Below are 13,314 nucleotides of genomic sequence, written 5' to 3'. Positions count from 1 at the left end.
CCTAGACAGAGAGCATCCAATCAGCACCTGGGAAGAACAGCTGGCATCCAATCACCACCTGGGAAGAACAGCTGGCATCCAATCACCACCTGGGAAGAACAGCTGGCATCCAATCACCACTTTGGTAAAGTTCAGCTTGATGCATCCATGACATCCACACACAGCTGATGGGTCGACTTCCTCTGAAGCGTATTTTCTGTCAGTTCTGAAGAGCTGCTTCAGGGCAGAAAGAAAGGCGCAGTTTTGCATTTTTCCACTCATTTGTTTCTTTTTGTTTGCAGGGTTACAATTTCTGGGATACGTATCACGAGGACCTTAACCAAGAGGGCATTAAAGACTTGCCAGAAGAATTCGCCCACTTGGACAAGATATACGGTCCCTGGCCCGAGGGTCACAAGAAAAAGAAGAGCTGCCTTGCAAGATTCTGCAGATGTTGTCTTTGCGGCTTGTGTTGCAAGAAGAAGCGCAGAGCCTCTTAAGCCCTGGACCATCTGACAAGGACTGGCTCGCTCGCAAGCACAACACAACACAACACAACTACAACACAACTACAACACAACACAACTACTAAACAAACCACACACACTTTCCACAGCACCACCACACACCCCCTCCCTCCTTACACACTTCACCCACCACCACACAGAACTAACACATTTGCCAGGTGGTGCAGGTGGCGCGCCACCACCGGCTCGACCGGTGGGATGTGGCGGAGGCCGAGGGAGTCCATCCCCTCATAATCCAGTCGAGAACCCCCGATTATTGGGTGTTTCTCGCTGAATGGCCGTTCTTTCCACGTAACTGCTATCTCATCGAGTAGCTCGGGGAAGAACGGCATAACTTGTTTCCCCGTCTTAGCCGCCGTCTGCAGTCTTTTGCCGTCAAAGCGTGACATAGCAGTTTCGGTTTGGGCGACGGGCCAGCGGATATTCAGCCTTTCCGCTGCTCGCTTGCACATGTCCTGCATGTCGCAGTCCATGAGAGACGGGGCGGAGGGTTGGTTACCTCCGTCAGGCGTGGGGGGCTTTCCAGCTCTGCGCCTACCGATTGATAATGAGGAGTCTTCCTCATCATCGGTGGACAAAATGAGGTCTGAGTCGTGCGACCCTCCCTCATCATTGTCCGAGTCTCTCTCATAGCGAGCAGCGGTAAAGCTGTCAATCCCCTTGTCATCCAGTACCGGGAAACCGATGTCAGGGCTATGTGGCACTAAGTCCGCCCAGCATGGTGTCGGTAAACCTGGAGACATGTCCGCGTTAGACTGTGATGGCAGCGTTTCGGCTGCCTTACACAGAAGCGGATCTTCTCCCGACAGGCTAGCCATGCGACTTAGCCGTCGGCGGAGAAGTTTCTTGGGGAACACTGCACAGTGGATACACTCATCGGTAGAGATAACAGCGGCCCGGGCGTGGGTTAATCCCAGACACATTGCGCACTTAGAGTGAGTGTCCCAGCGAGCCATTGACTTGCCATACGAGCAGGTCTTCCGGCTAGTCTCGGCTGTGCTAGGTCCGCTAGCCTCAACGTTAGCCATTTCTGGCTAAGGGTTGTAGTCTAGCTGCTAGCAGGCCTCGCTACTTCACCCGTTAGCTTGTCAGCTATCAAGGGAAAACAGAGGGGCCAGGGGAGGGATATTACTATCTACCCGCTAGCAGTGCGTTATAGAGATAAAGTTATTTCTACTTTTGTCTCTCACACTGGGTATTGCTACCCGTAACCGTTCGGAGTATTCCTACTCGCAGAACAGGGAGTATTGCTACTCGCGTCGTTCAGAACGAGGAGTATTGCTACTCGAATCGTAACACGGGGTATCGCTACCCCGAGTTAGAGTATTCCTACTCTTCAACAGAAGTATTTCTACTCCTGTGAACGTCAACGAAGTGCAGTTTAGCAGCAGAGCGCCCGTCGGCACGAGTTTGGTCGCTCGTATCTGTGGACTGTTTAGCTCTAGCCACCCGCACAGTTGTTGTCAGCTCCAGTGAGAAGCGAGAAGAGGTTTTTGAATGACGACAGACGCTGTGTGTAAGCCTTATATAGGCGGAGGGTCCCGTCCCTCCTGACACAAGCGTCGCCTGGGCCAGCCAATGGGCTGGCGCAGTGTAATTCAGTTTCTGATGAGGTCACGCAGGGGGCGTTCCCATAGTGAGATACGAAACGAATACTATGAAAGAGAACCCATCAAGTCAGTAGGCTATCTATAGAAAAGTCAAGCTCAAGTCAGTCAAGCCTTTTGATCTGACAAGAATGTGACGTGATGTAAAACGGTGAAATGTTTCTTCTAACAGGAATGTCAACAAGCACAAACAACAACGTTATCTAACCACAAAAAAACAACGCAGCGTTGTTCCACACGAAAAACCTCCTGAAATGCTTTAAAACCGTCTGAACGGTAGACTCCGCGACGTGACCCAGCCACGAAGACCGGCAGTTAAGTTAGCGAAAAAGCAAGACGCGGCTATCGCTAACGTAGGCTACTAGGGTTGGGCGATATGAACATTTACTTATTGCCGAGATTATTTCGGGAAAAATATCACGATATACGATGACATCGTTCGCTGCTGGGGGAGCGCTCGGTGCAGGCGGCTTGCTCTAAACCTACGGCGATGTTTTTTAAATTTACTTTAATTTGATCATAATATGAATATCATCCCAACCCTCTTGTGCGCCAACAGAATGGCTAGAATGGTTATGTCATTTGCCATTTAACTTTTGTGTAAAGCCTTTTCTATAGAGTGTATATGTACCTATTTTTTATGGTATAAATGCTATGTTCATAATTGTATGCTCTCGAAAAAATCCAATAAACAAAAAACAAAACTAAAAAATCACTAGAATAGTGAAAAACCTTGGCTTGCGTGGTGACGTCATATCTCAGAGTCTACCGTTAAACACACGTTAAACCAACTCCAAACTAACTAAAAGTCTTTGTAGATGAACCTCTAAGTCAACTAAACCCCTTTCTTTTTTCTTTTCTTTTCTACAACCATTTACAATTGCACATATCAAATCTCTCTTATCTACTCCGACTAGAGACACACCACCCAGACCAGAGACCTCGCTGTAGTAGTACTTCTGGGATGGTGTGTCTCTAGTCTGGGTGGTGTGTCTCCAGTGTGTCTCTAGTCGGAGACCTCGCTGTAGTAGTACTTCTTCTTAATACATTTGCAAACATTTCTAAAAACTTGTTTTCACTTTATCATTATGGGGTATTGTGTGTGGTTCGATGCCAATAATTGTTTTATTTAATCAATTTTAAATTGAGTCTATAACACAACAAAATGTGGAAAAGGTGAAGGGTCCAGTCGCTGAGGGTCCAGCCCCCGGCCCTGAACTCCAGCACCTCCAGCAGCAGCAGACGGGCCATGCTGCCCACACCCTCCAGCAGCAGGAAGCCATCCCGCAGCACGTAGAACAGCTCGTCCATGCGCTGCCCGTTCATCTTCTCCAGCTGCTCCCCGATGTGGTGGAGCTGCAGCACCAGCACGTCAACCTCCACCTCGTTCTTCAGGGAGTCTGGCTGGGACAGCCTGAACAGGCAGTCGTACACCGGGTGGACCAGCGCCACCATGGGCATGTTGTTGACCTTGAGGTAGTCGAAGGCGTTGCAGATGAAGGTGACGTAGCACACCCACTCCTGCAGGGAGCGCTGTCTGGTCTCCTCCCGCGCCACGAACTCCACCTGCAGACGGTTCAGCAGGTTCCTCCTGAACACGCTGCCGTTGTTCTGCTTCTGCTCCGCCTAGACGATGGTGTAGCAGATGCGTCCTGCCTCCTTGCTGAACAGCGCGTCCTTCAGGCTCTGGTCCACAATCACGTTAGACACCTTCTCCAGGTCCACCGCACTGGGCTCTTTGAGTGCCGTCTTCAGCAGCTTCTGAGTCTCCATGTCGAAGGACTGGATCTTGTAGTCCTCTTTACAGCTGTCCATCCTAGACAGAGAGCATCCAATCAGCACATGGGAAGAACAGCTGGCATCCAATCACCACCTGGGAAGAACAGCTGGCATCCAATCACCACCTGGGAAGAACAGCTGGCATCCAATCACCACTTTGGTAAAGTTCAGCTTGATGCATCCATGACATCCACACACAGCTGATGGGTCGACTTCCTCTGAAGTGTATTTTCTGTCAGTTCTGAAGAGCTGCTTCAGGGCAGAAAGAAAGGCGCAGTTTTGCATTTTTCCACTCATTTGTTTCTTTTTGTTTGCAGGGTTACAATTTCTGGGATACGTATCACGAGGACCTTAACCAAGAGGGCATTAAAGACTTGCCAGAAGAATTCGCCCACTTGGACAAGATATACGGTCCCTGGCCCGAGGGTCACAAGAAAAAGAAGAGCTGCCTTGCAAGATTCTGCAGATGTTGTCTTTGCGGCTTGTGTTGCAAGAAGAAGCGCAGAGCCTCTTAAGCCCTGGACCATCTGACAAGGACTGGCTCGCTCGCAAGCACAACACAACACAACACAACTACAACACAACTACAACACAACACAACTACTAAACAAACCACACACACTTTCCACAGCACCACCACACACCCCCTCCCTCCTTACACACTTCACCCACCACCACACAGAACTAACACACACACACACACACACACACACAACACACACACACAACACACACTTCTCCCACCACAGCACCCCACCCAACCAACCACTCAACCAACCATCCACCCACAGCACCACCACACACCCCCTCCCTCCTTCCTTACACACTTCACCCACCACCACACAGAACTAACACACACACACACACACACACACACACACACACACACACACTTCTCCCACCACTTCACCCACCACAGCACCCCACCCACCCAACCAACCACTCAACCAACCATCCACCCACACACCCACAATGATTTTTTTCTATAGGAAATAAACGTTCTGTGTATTCTATCTAGCGGTGGCTGTGTTGTTGCTTGTAACCATCCATAATGTTATTTTTATATGTACAAATGATGCAATGATTTACAGTTGTGATAATGATGATTACACATTATTATATAACTGCTTATCCAGGTTTAAACTAGGTTTACAATTACTGGTGCAACAGACTTGATTTAAACCAGGTTTAAACCTGGATTAGCAGAGGTTTAGATTTAAACCAGGATTAAATTCAACTAGGTTTAAGATAGGTTTAAAGTTTGGTGCAACAGGATTAGTAGATAAGCCTTGATTTAAACCAGTTTAAAAGGTAAACCACATTGGTGCAACCCAGTCATAGACTTGGAGATTTGTAGATTTTCAAATGGACAACACAGAATTGATATGGTAACAACCACGCTTTCTTCCAGTTAACCTCCATTACAAGAGAGTTCCAATAGAATTCCCCTCTGTGACAGAAGCTGGTGAAAGGGGGAACATTCGGCAAATCCAAATGTTCAGATTTTTATTCTGAAAAATGTAAATAAATGTAAACGTTGTTGAAAATCAATGACACCCTCGGCAGTGAAGCCAAAATATTGCAATGCAATGGATTCGGTGAGTAATCCCCACTACTCTACACTAACTAGCAGGGCCGGCCCTAGGACTTTTGTGGTCTAAGCAAGATTTCAAATGTGCCCCCACACACACACATTTTGTCGGGGGTTGGAGTTTTTGATTGACGGGTGTTTTCGATAGAAAGGTATTTAATCGCGGGGGGGGGGGGGGTAAATTAACATACACACACTCACTCAATAAAGACACACACTAAATAAATAAAATAACATATACAGTGGCCGTAGAAAGTCAACACACCCCTTCACCTTTTCCACATTTTGTTGTGTCTTAAAAGCTAGAAAGCAAAAATGTCATCAACAAAACACTCAGTAAGTTGAATTGGCCTTGGGCTAGGTAGTAGTGGGGATTACTCACAGAATCCATTGCATTGCAGTTCCCCCTTTCACCAGCTGGCGTCACTGATGCACACAGATCATCATCACTTGCACCTGTGGCTGCAGTGTCAAGGACACAGACTCAATTTGTTACTTTCAACTGTATGCCAAACAGCAATGTTTAACAAACTATACAACGCTATGCACAAGGACTACAAAAAAACATTTACTTTAAGAACTGTGCATCTTCAAAGTTTGGTAACAGAATGACCATAACATCTCCCCAATCTCCCCATCTGTCCCCAAAAGTCTGTTAAAGGAGCAGGACGTTTGTTAGAAGTCTGTTAAAGGAGCAGGACGTTTGTTAGAAGTCTGCAGTCTCTGGCCACCGAGGAGACATGCAGAGCTGCTATACAGTCCAGCCATTAAAGAGGTAGCCAGCCTATGTTTTGTTCATTCCAGCATTATTCTCAGCAGTTATGGCCTTGTGAATGATCTGTCCCATTACTTTCGGTGCGATCGCAAGGATTAGGGTTAGGGTTAGGCCCTACGAGCCAGAACGATCGCAAGGATTCTAACCCTAACCCTAACCCTAACCCTAATCCTTGCGATCGTTCTGGCTCGTAGGGCCTAACCCTAACAAATAACTAAACCGAGGGAACAAATTACTAAACCGAGGGAACGGATTCACACATCAAAAAAAAAAATCTACCATGTGACCCCAGGGGGGCTCTGTAGAATCAGAATCAGAATAGCTTTTTTTTATATAGAGTGAAATATTTCGGCTTTGGTTACTCACCATTAACATTGTCAGATACAAAAAACACAATAATAATAATAAGTAACATAAGTAAGGAAAATAGTAACCCTACATTGATAAACTGATAAAGTAATAAAGTGATGAATTTTACAAACTGCTGGAAGTGGTGTTTGAGTACCAGTAGGGGGCGCACATCCCTCTGTTTTAAAGTAATCCCAGTGCCCCAGGGACCAGGGTACTAACTGGACTAACTGGAGGTATTGCCTTGGAAAAAGGCAGCCATCTTCCAATAGAGATGTTACTTTGAGATGCCATTGTAAAAGTAGCCCTGCTAATCCTGCTGGCATGGCCAAATTCCCAATCTGTTGCTTTACTACGATGGCAACCTAATCCCCCTCTTTCATTGATTCCCTCTCCTTTACCCATACAACTCTCTTTCCGAGATTCTTTCTGCAAATGAAAATGTTCTCCTTCAATTGACTAAAACTTCCACAGTATAACATAATCCATAATCAGTGGAGAACAATCCTCCCCTCATACAGAAAGCTGCTTCATATCCTCAAGATCTGACTGACTGAAAAAGGGCAAAAAGGAGGATTATTTGAGAGAGAAAATCGACCTAATTGTTAGATGCTGAGGTTAAAGTTAGCCTCTGCAGTTGCTAATTGGCTGGCCAACCACTTTTGGTGGTGAAAAGCATGGCGTTGAGGCCCTTAAAAGTAAACAAGGCACTTCTGCTAAGAAACTGCCCTTTAATGTCCAGTAGGTAGATTTTAGCTTTAAAATAGTTCAAAGTGGGCATGATAAATGGATAGCCTTCAAGGAATGGTAAATGGACTGCACTTATATAGCGCCTTTTTTGCTGCTCCAAAGCGCTTTTACAACGGCCTCTCATTCACCCATTCGCGGCAAGCTGCCATGCAAGGCGCTGGGAGCAATATGGGGTTCAGTGTCTTGCCCAAGGACACTTCGACATGTGGCCAGCCGGGGCTCGAACCGCTGATCTGCCAACCTTGTGATCATTAGACGGCGGCTCTACCTCCTGCACCATAGCCGCCCCGGCCAAATGAGATCACATGATGAAGAACGTTCAGTCAACAATGCTGTATTGGTCCAAACAAACAATTTCCCAAATCTGGTGTCATGGTATTACACTGTACCTACACTGCCTATGTTACGTTTAGTTTGTTTACAAGGACAGGCCGCTACACAATACATTTTCTGATGTTCTGTGAGGCCAGTGGGGGCAGCCACACGAAAAACTCCATTAAACACATCAAAAATGTTGCTTCTATTAAAGAGATGTTTTTAAAAACATGTCCTGGTTTGGCCCTGACCTTGACTGTAGTTGTTAAGTTGTCAGACTGTAGTTGTTTTACTATGTGCAACGCCATGTTTTCCATGTTGTTTACTGGGAATGGTGAGCTAATTCGCAACTGTGGGAGGAAGTTTTAGAGGCCTGTGCAGTCTTTGTAAACGGTTAAAGAAATGAAATATCTGTGCTGTTGTGCGACATACAGTATAGTATGCCATCATGGTATTGTTTTGAGAGTGATAGCTGATACAACTAAAGAAGGAAAGCTTCTGAAGAAACATTGTGTCTTTTTATGGTAATAGAAAAAAGGTTAAGGCCTACACATTAAGTTAGAGTAATGAACTTATGGCCGTTGAAACCCATGTTAATCTATGCCAACTGAAATGCTTGTGATATACAATGACTCAGCACACTGCCACCATCAAATTAAGCCACACATACTGAGGAGCACTGTTGACAAAACTCTCTCCCTCTCTCCAACTCTCCTATCAACCCTTTTTGCAGTGTTCCCAGCGTGCCCACTGCATTTATTTTTAATTCACATTCCATTTATTCTGCTGTCTGTCTCTAAAAGCAGGCCCAACATGTGGGACAGGTGCATTTTCGCTTGGTTAATGAAGCAGAAGAATCAAATCTGTGGAAGGAGAGGCAGTGAAATGGAAGATGGCCCCTCTGAGGGCTACTAAAAGCCGGCCTCTAGTACTCTGTCTTCAGGCCGTTCACATTCAGGAATGAGAGTAGGAGGTAGAGTCGCCGTCTAATGATCACAAGGTTGTCAGATCAGCGGTTCGAGCCCCGGCTGGCCACATGTCGAAGTGTCCTTGGGCAAGACACTGAACCCCCCAAAATTGCTCCCAGTGAGCGGGCCAGCGCCTTGTATGGCAGCGTGGCGCCATTGGTGTGTGAATGTGTGTGTGAACGGGTGAATGAGAGGCCGTTGTAAAGCGCTTTGGAGCAGCAAAAAAGGCGCTATATAAGTGCAGTCCATTTACCATTTATAGAGCCCTGTACCAGCTCCAGTCACTACAGACCACAACATGTGTGGAAAAGGCCAGTTGACTCGCCAGTCGACTACTATCGTTGTACCCCTGTGATACCGTCGCTCAAACGGAACTTTTTAAACGTCCCTCAGCTGTTTCCCCAAAAAGTGCCAAGGAGACCACTTTGTTGTTGTTTTAAGGCTAAATTGCCCCCTTAAGTATTTTCAGTGATGTTCATAAAGATAAACTACACAACATGTCACCCTGCACCTCTTTATTATCTTCTTACTGTTCTCTGAGTGGTCTGTTTTCTTCTCAAACAGGGAGAATGATTCCATCTCTACACAATAACTCTGCAACACTGCCATTTAATTGAACAAGCGGTTTTGTTCTGGAAATGTATTATTTGGACTTGAATTATGGAGCTGGGGGAGATGTCTTGTATTATTAATCATCTTCCCTCAATATGCTGAGTGCAGTAGGACTTGTCATCTTCATCGTTCGGCTGCAGAACAGTCGACCACAACACACGCTTCCTTTTGTATCTATGGTCACCGGCTAGGTTTGCAATTTCATGCGACATGGTGGCTGGTGGAGCTAGACACCAGAGGACAGGCTCAGGTTAATGGATGGAACAGAATGATGAACAGTATCAAACACATAACAAACACCCCATTCCATTCCTTGTATTACAATGAACCCGTCCTCCAGTTTCCAGCTCCACCAGCCTCCCTTGTGAGGTGTGATGTTCACTGGCAACTAGGGTCTTTGTGACCCTATGACCCTAATGTAAAGGGCATTATCGCTTGGCAGTCTCTTTGTTACACACATCAAAAACATTCAATGCAATTCACATGGGTTTCCGCCGCAGTGAATCCGACCCTGTAATCCCGAATCCATATAATAATAATAATAATAATAATAATAATAATAATAATAATAATAATACATTAGACTTATATAGCGCTTTTCTAAACACTCAAAGACGCTTTACAAACTGAAAAGATGGAGTAGTAATAATAAAAAGAAATAAAAGGTAAATAGAACAAACTATAGGGGCCTAATGAAGGTAGTGCTGGGGACACGTGGGAAGGGGAGGGGGAGAGGGTTAACTGGTGAAGGCGAGCTTGAAGAGGTGGGTTTTGAGGGCCTGTTTAAATGTTGGGAGGGTGTTGGCCTGTCTGATGTGGTTGGAGAGGGCATTCCAGAGGGACGGGGCTGCTGCTGAAAAGGCCCTATCACCCCAGGTCCGGAGCTTGGTCCTGGTGGTCTTGAGGGTGGTTTGGTCGTCAGACCTGAGGCAACGGGAGGGGGTGTGGCGGGGGACGAGGTCGGCAAGGTAGGAGGGGGCCAGATTGGAGGAGGGGGAGGGGGCCCTAGCCGATACCACACCCCTAGACCTCTCCCCAGTCCAAGGTGCCCTCTATGGAGTTGGGACAGAACAGTGTCACCCCTAGTTTACTCATGCCACCCCCTTAGGATAAGGGATGTGGTGAGTGTCAGGGAGCGAGCCCCAGCCCCCTGCTTCTCTCCATGGCCGTAGATAAGGACCTCAGTGACAGACAGGCCCTTGTAAGGAAAAGAGAAGGAGGCTAATGCTTATCTCTCAGTCCCCCGAATCTCCCTGTTTGCTCGCTCTCTCTTTTGATTTGTCTTCTCTCTCCCACTCAGGCTATTCTTGCTCTGTGACCCTCCCAATTTTCCACCAGCTGCTTAGTGATGCAGGGGGATGACGTGGAGAGGGACGGCCTCTGCCCTGTTTAGGTCTGTTGCTGCAAACTAGACTTCAGTATTTGTTTACCTTCTAGATTGATCGACTGGTTTAGTTTGTCATACCCCGCCATATTTCATATAGTTGCTATGAGGTATGTCTGTGACCATGTGCAAAAAAATAAAATAATAATAATAGTAATAATAATAAAAAAAAGTTAATGTCAAATTTCAGTGGTGGATCATTTGATATTTTAGGCTACAAATGAATTGGTAACAAGTATGGAAATTCCACAATTAATCACTGCAATCAATCACACACAGTTACAGGCTGTTTTCCCTGTCTCACAGATAGGGCTTTCACACCGCTACGGAACTGTTTCCGTTCGCTTTCTGAAACGTCCGAACCTTGGTGCTGTCTGGCGAACCAGCCCGCGTTCATACCAGTGTAACCAGAACCATCCGCGTCATCAACGATGGGTGATGAAGGGGCGGGATAAACAAACATGTCACAACTAGATGGCAGCTACCGGTACTTCACTGGAAATGAGGATAATATCTTCCACTACAGTATCTGAAATAAAACTACTTGGTTCGCGAACGCAAACCGGAACGGTTCCCTTGGCGGTGTGAAAGCCCTAACACATGCACTCAAAATGACATACCCTCTGTTTCTCTCTCTCTCTCTCTCTCTCTCTCTCTCTCTCTCTCTCTCTCTCTCTCTCTCTCTCTCTCTCTCTCTCTCTCTCTCTCTCTCTCTCTCTCTCTCTCTCTCTCTCTCCCCCCCCTCTCTCTCTCTCTCTCTCTCTCTCTCTCACACACACACACACACACACACACACACACACACTCACAAATAAAGACATAAAGACGTGAATGTTACTAAATAAATGTACAATCCTTTGTTGGACACACACTACAAGGGGCCTCAGATTCACCTGCAGGGTGATCTGTGAATCTGTATCAAAGAGGAACACAACACAACCCTTCCTGTGATGTTATTCCAGAATGCCTGATGTGTAAATCAAGCATAACATGCCATTCAGCAGCACAAGTGAGCACTTCCTTCATTAGATTACCCTGTTCCTTCCTTTTCGCTCCCCTCCTTTTCGACAGTCAGAAACCCTCACTTGGGGTCAATGAGGAACAATAGCAGGAGTTGTTTCCAGCGTTCATTGCACTTGCTTTGATGTCATTTTTCCCTAAAAGGACTGAAAGCACAACATAGCTCTGATGTCCTTAAGTAGGGTTTCTGGCTGCTTGTTTATTTTGTTATCAATAAAAGCCACTCAGCTATTTGACCACAAAAGTTTACAATGTATCTAAACCACAGTTGGAGATCTTCCATCGAGATAATATCGACTAGCCCAATGAATCTTCACTGTCATTATCTACCTCTCCATTCTCAGTGTCAGTTTACTGGATCTCCTCTTTCGATTCACAACATCTCCAGGCTGTGATTCCATGCCAATTCCATCTCTATGCTGTCATTATACAGAGGAGATCCAGTCAACTGACATCAAGAGGTTACGCAAATAATGACAGCAAAGATTCATTGGATAGTTTGCCTAATCTGGATGGAAGATCTCATAGTTTAGTTTGGTCAGGGACTGTAAGAGGCTTTTCTCTACAGAAAATCACCATTGGCGATTAAACTTCTCTTCTAAATGCCTCTGAAAATAAACAGCGAAGGGGTTTATAATGCAGAACACCGTAAAAGGAGCTCAGGACATTGTGAAAGGAGCTGCTGACTGCTGTACTGGATCCTGTTTATACAGTTAATTGTTCTAGAAGTGTGCTGCATGTACACCTATGATGACATACATCCAATTATACCATTAGAACATGCATCATACATTACTTACATATTTACACATCCACACCAACTGACAAAAGCCGAATGATTTAATGTTTTTTATGCAAGATTTGAAATGACTTCTTTGAGTTTGATTCAGTTGAGTGTGTGTGATAATGTGAACGACTCCATTGTGTTCAGAGGTTGGAAATTAACAGGAAACATCTTGAAATTCTTTCAAGAAAAGATCAGAAATATCATTTGAGAATTCAAAATCTAATTTGGTACTCATACCAGATGGATTAAGTATGCCGCCTATATTGCTGTCATGGATTCATTTGAGGTCGTCAACCCCCATACTTTAAAAACAGTTGTTTCACAAATGAAATCCTCAACATGCTCACTTGATCCAATCCCAACATGGTTCTTCAAAAGTGTTTTTGACTGTTTAACTGACGATGTATTCGAAATTGTGAACGGCTCTCTATCAACTGGCATCTTTCCCACTCCCCTAAGATCTGCCATTATAAAACCACTACTTAAGAAAGGAAAGCAAGATAATTCTGTTCTCGGAAATTTCAAACCAATATCTAATCTTCTAAGTAAAATCCTTGAGAAAGTGATTTTCAGACACCTTACTGATTTTCTTAGCAAAACCATTTTACTTGAGAAGTTTCAATCAGGTTTTCGTTCTAACCACAGTACTGAGACTGTATTAGTAAAGGTTGTAAACGATTTCAGACTTATCATAGATGCTGGTGGTGTATCAGTTCTTGTCTTGTTAGATTTATGTATACATACGTTTAGAAAACTGTGTTGGTCTCTCAGGACTTGTATTAGAGTGGTTTAAATGTTATCTAACTGGTAGGCATTTCTCTGTTGTCCTGTTCTGTTTCTGATCATGTTGACATCACATGCGGGGTCCCTCA

General features: G+C 45.4%; 1 pseudogene across 1 annotated transcript; it reads right to left on the bottom strand.

Moving 5' to 3' along the window:
• Positions 1–628: 628 nt before the first annotated feature.
• On the bottom strand, positions 629–3,928 carry LOC308169830 (MIF4G domain-containing protein B-like; annotated as a pseudogene). The gene is made up of 2 exons: positions 3,276–3,928; positions 629–1,040 (listed from the first exon to the last, which is right to left on the bottom strand). The product of its transcript is annotated as an MIF4G domain-containing protein B-like (transcript).
• Between the last annotated feature and the right edge of the window lie 9,386 nt (positions 3,929–13,314).

The sequence above is a fragment of the Nansenia antarctica genome, assembly GCF_963989245.1.
Source record: "Nansenia antarctica genome assembly, chromosome: 14".
Classification (NCBI taxonomy): Eukaryota; Metazoa; Chordata; class Actinopteri; order Argentiniformes; family Microstomatidae; genus Nansenia; species Nansenia antarctica.
Note: the sequence above shows the minus strand (reverse complement) of the source record. Positions and strands in the feature narration are given on the sequence as shown.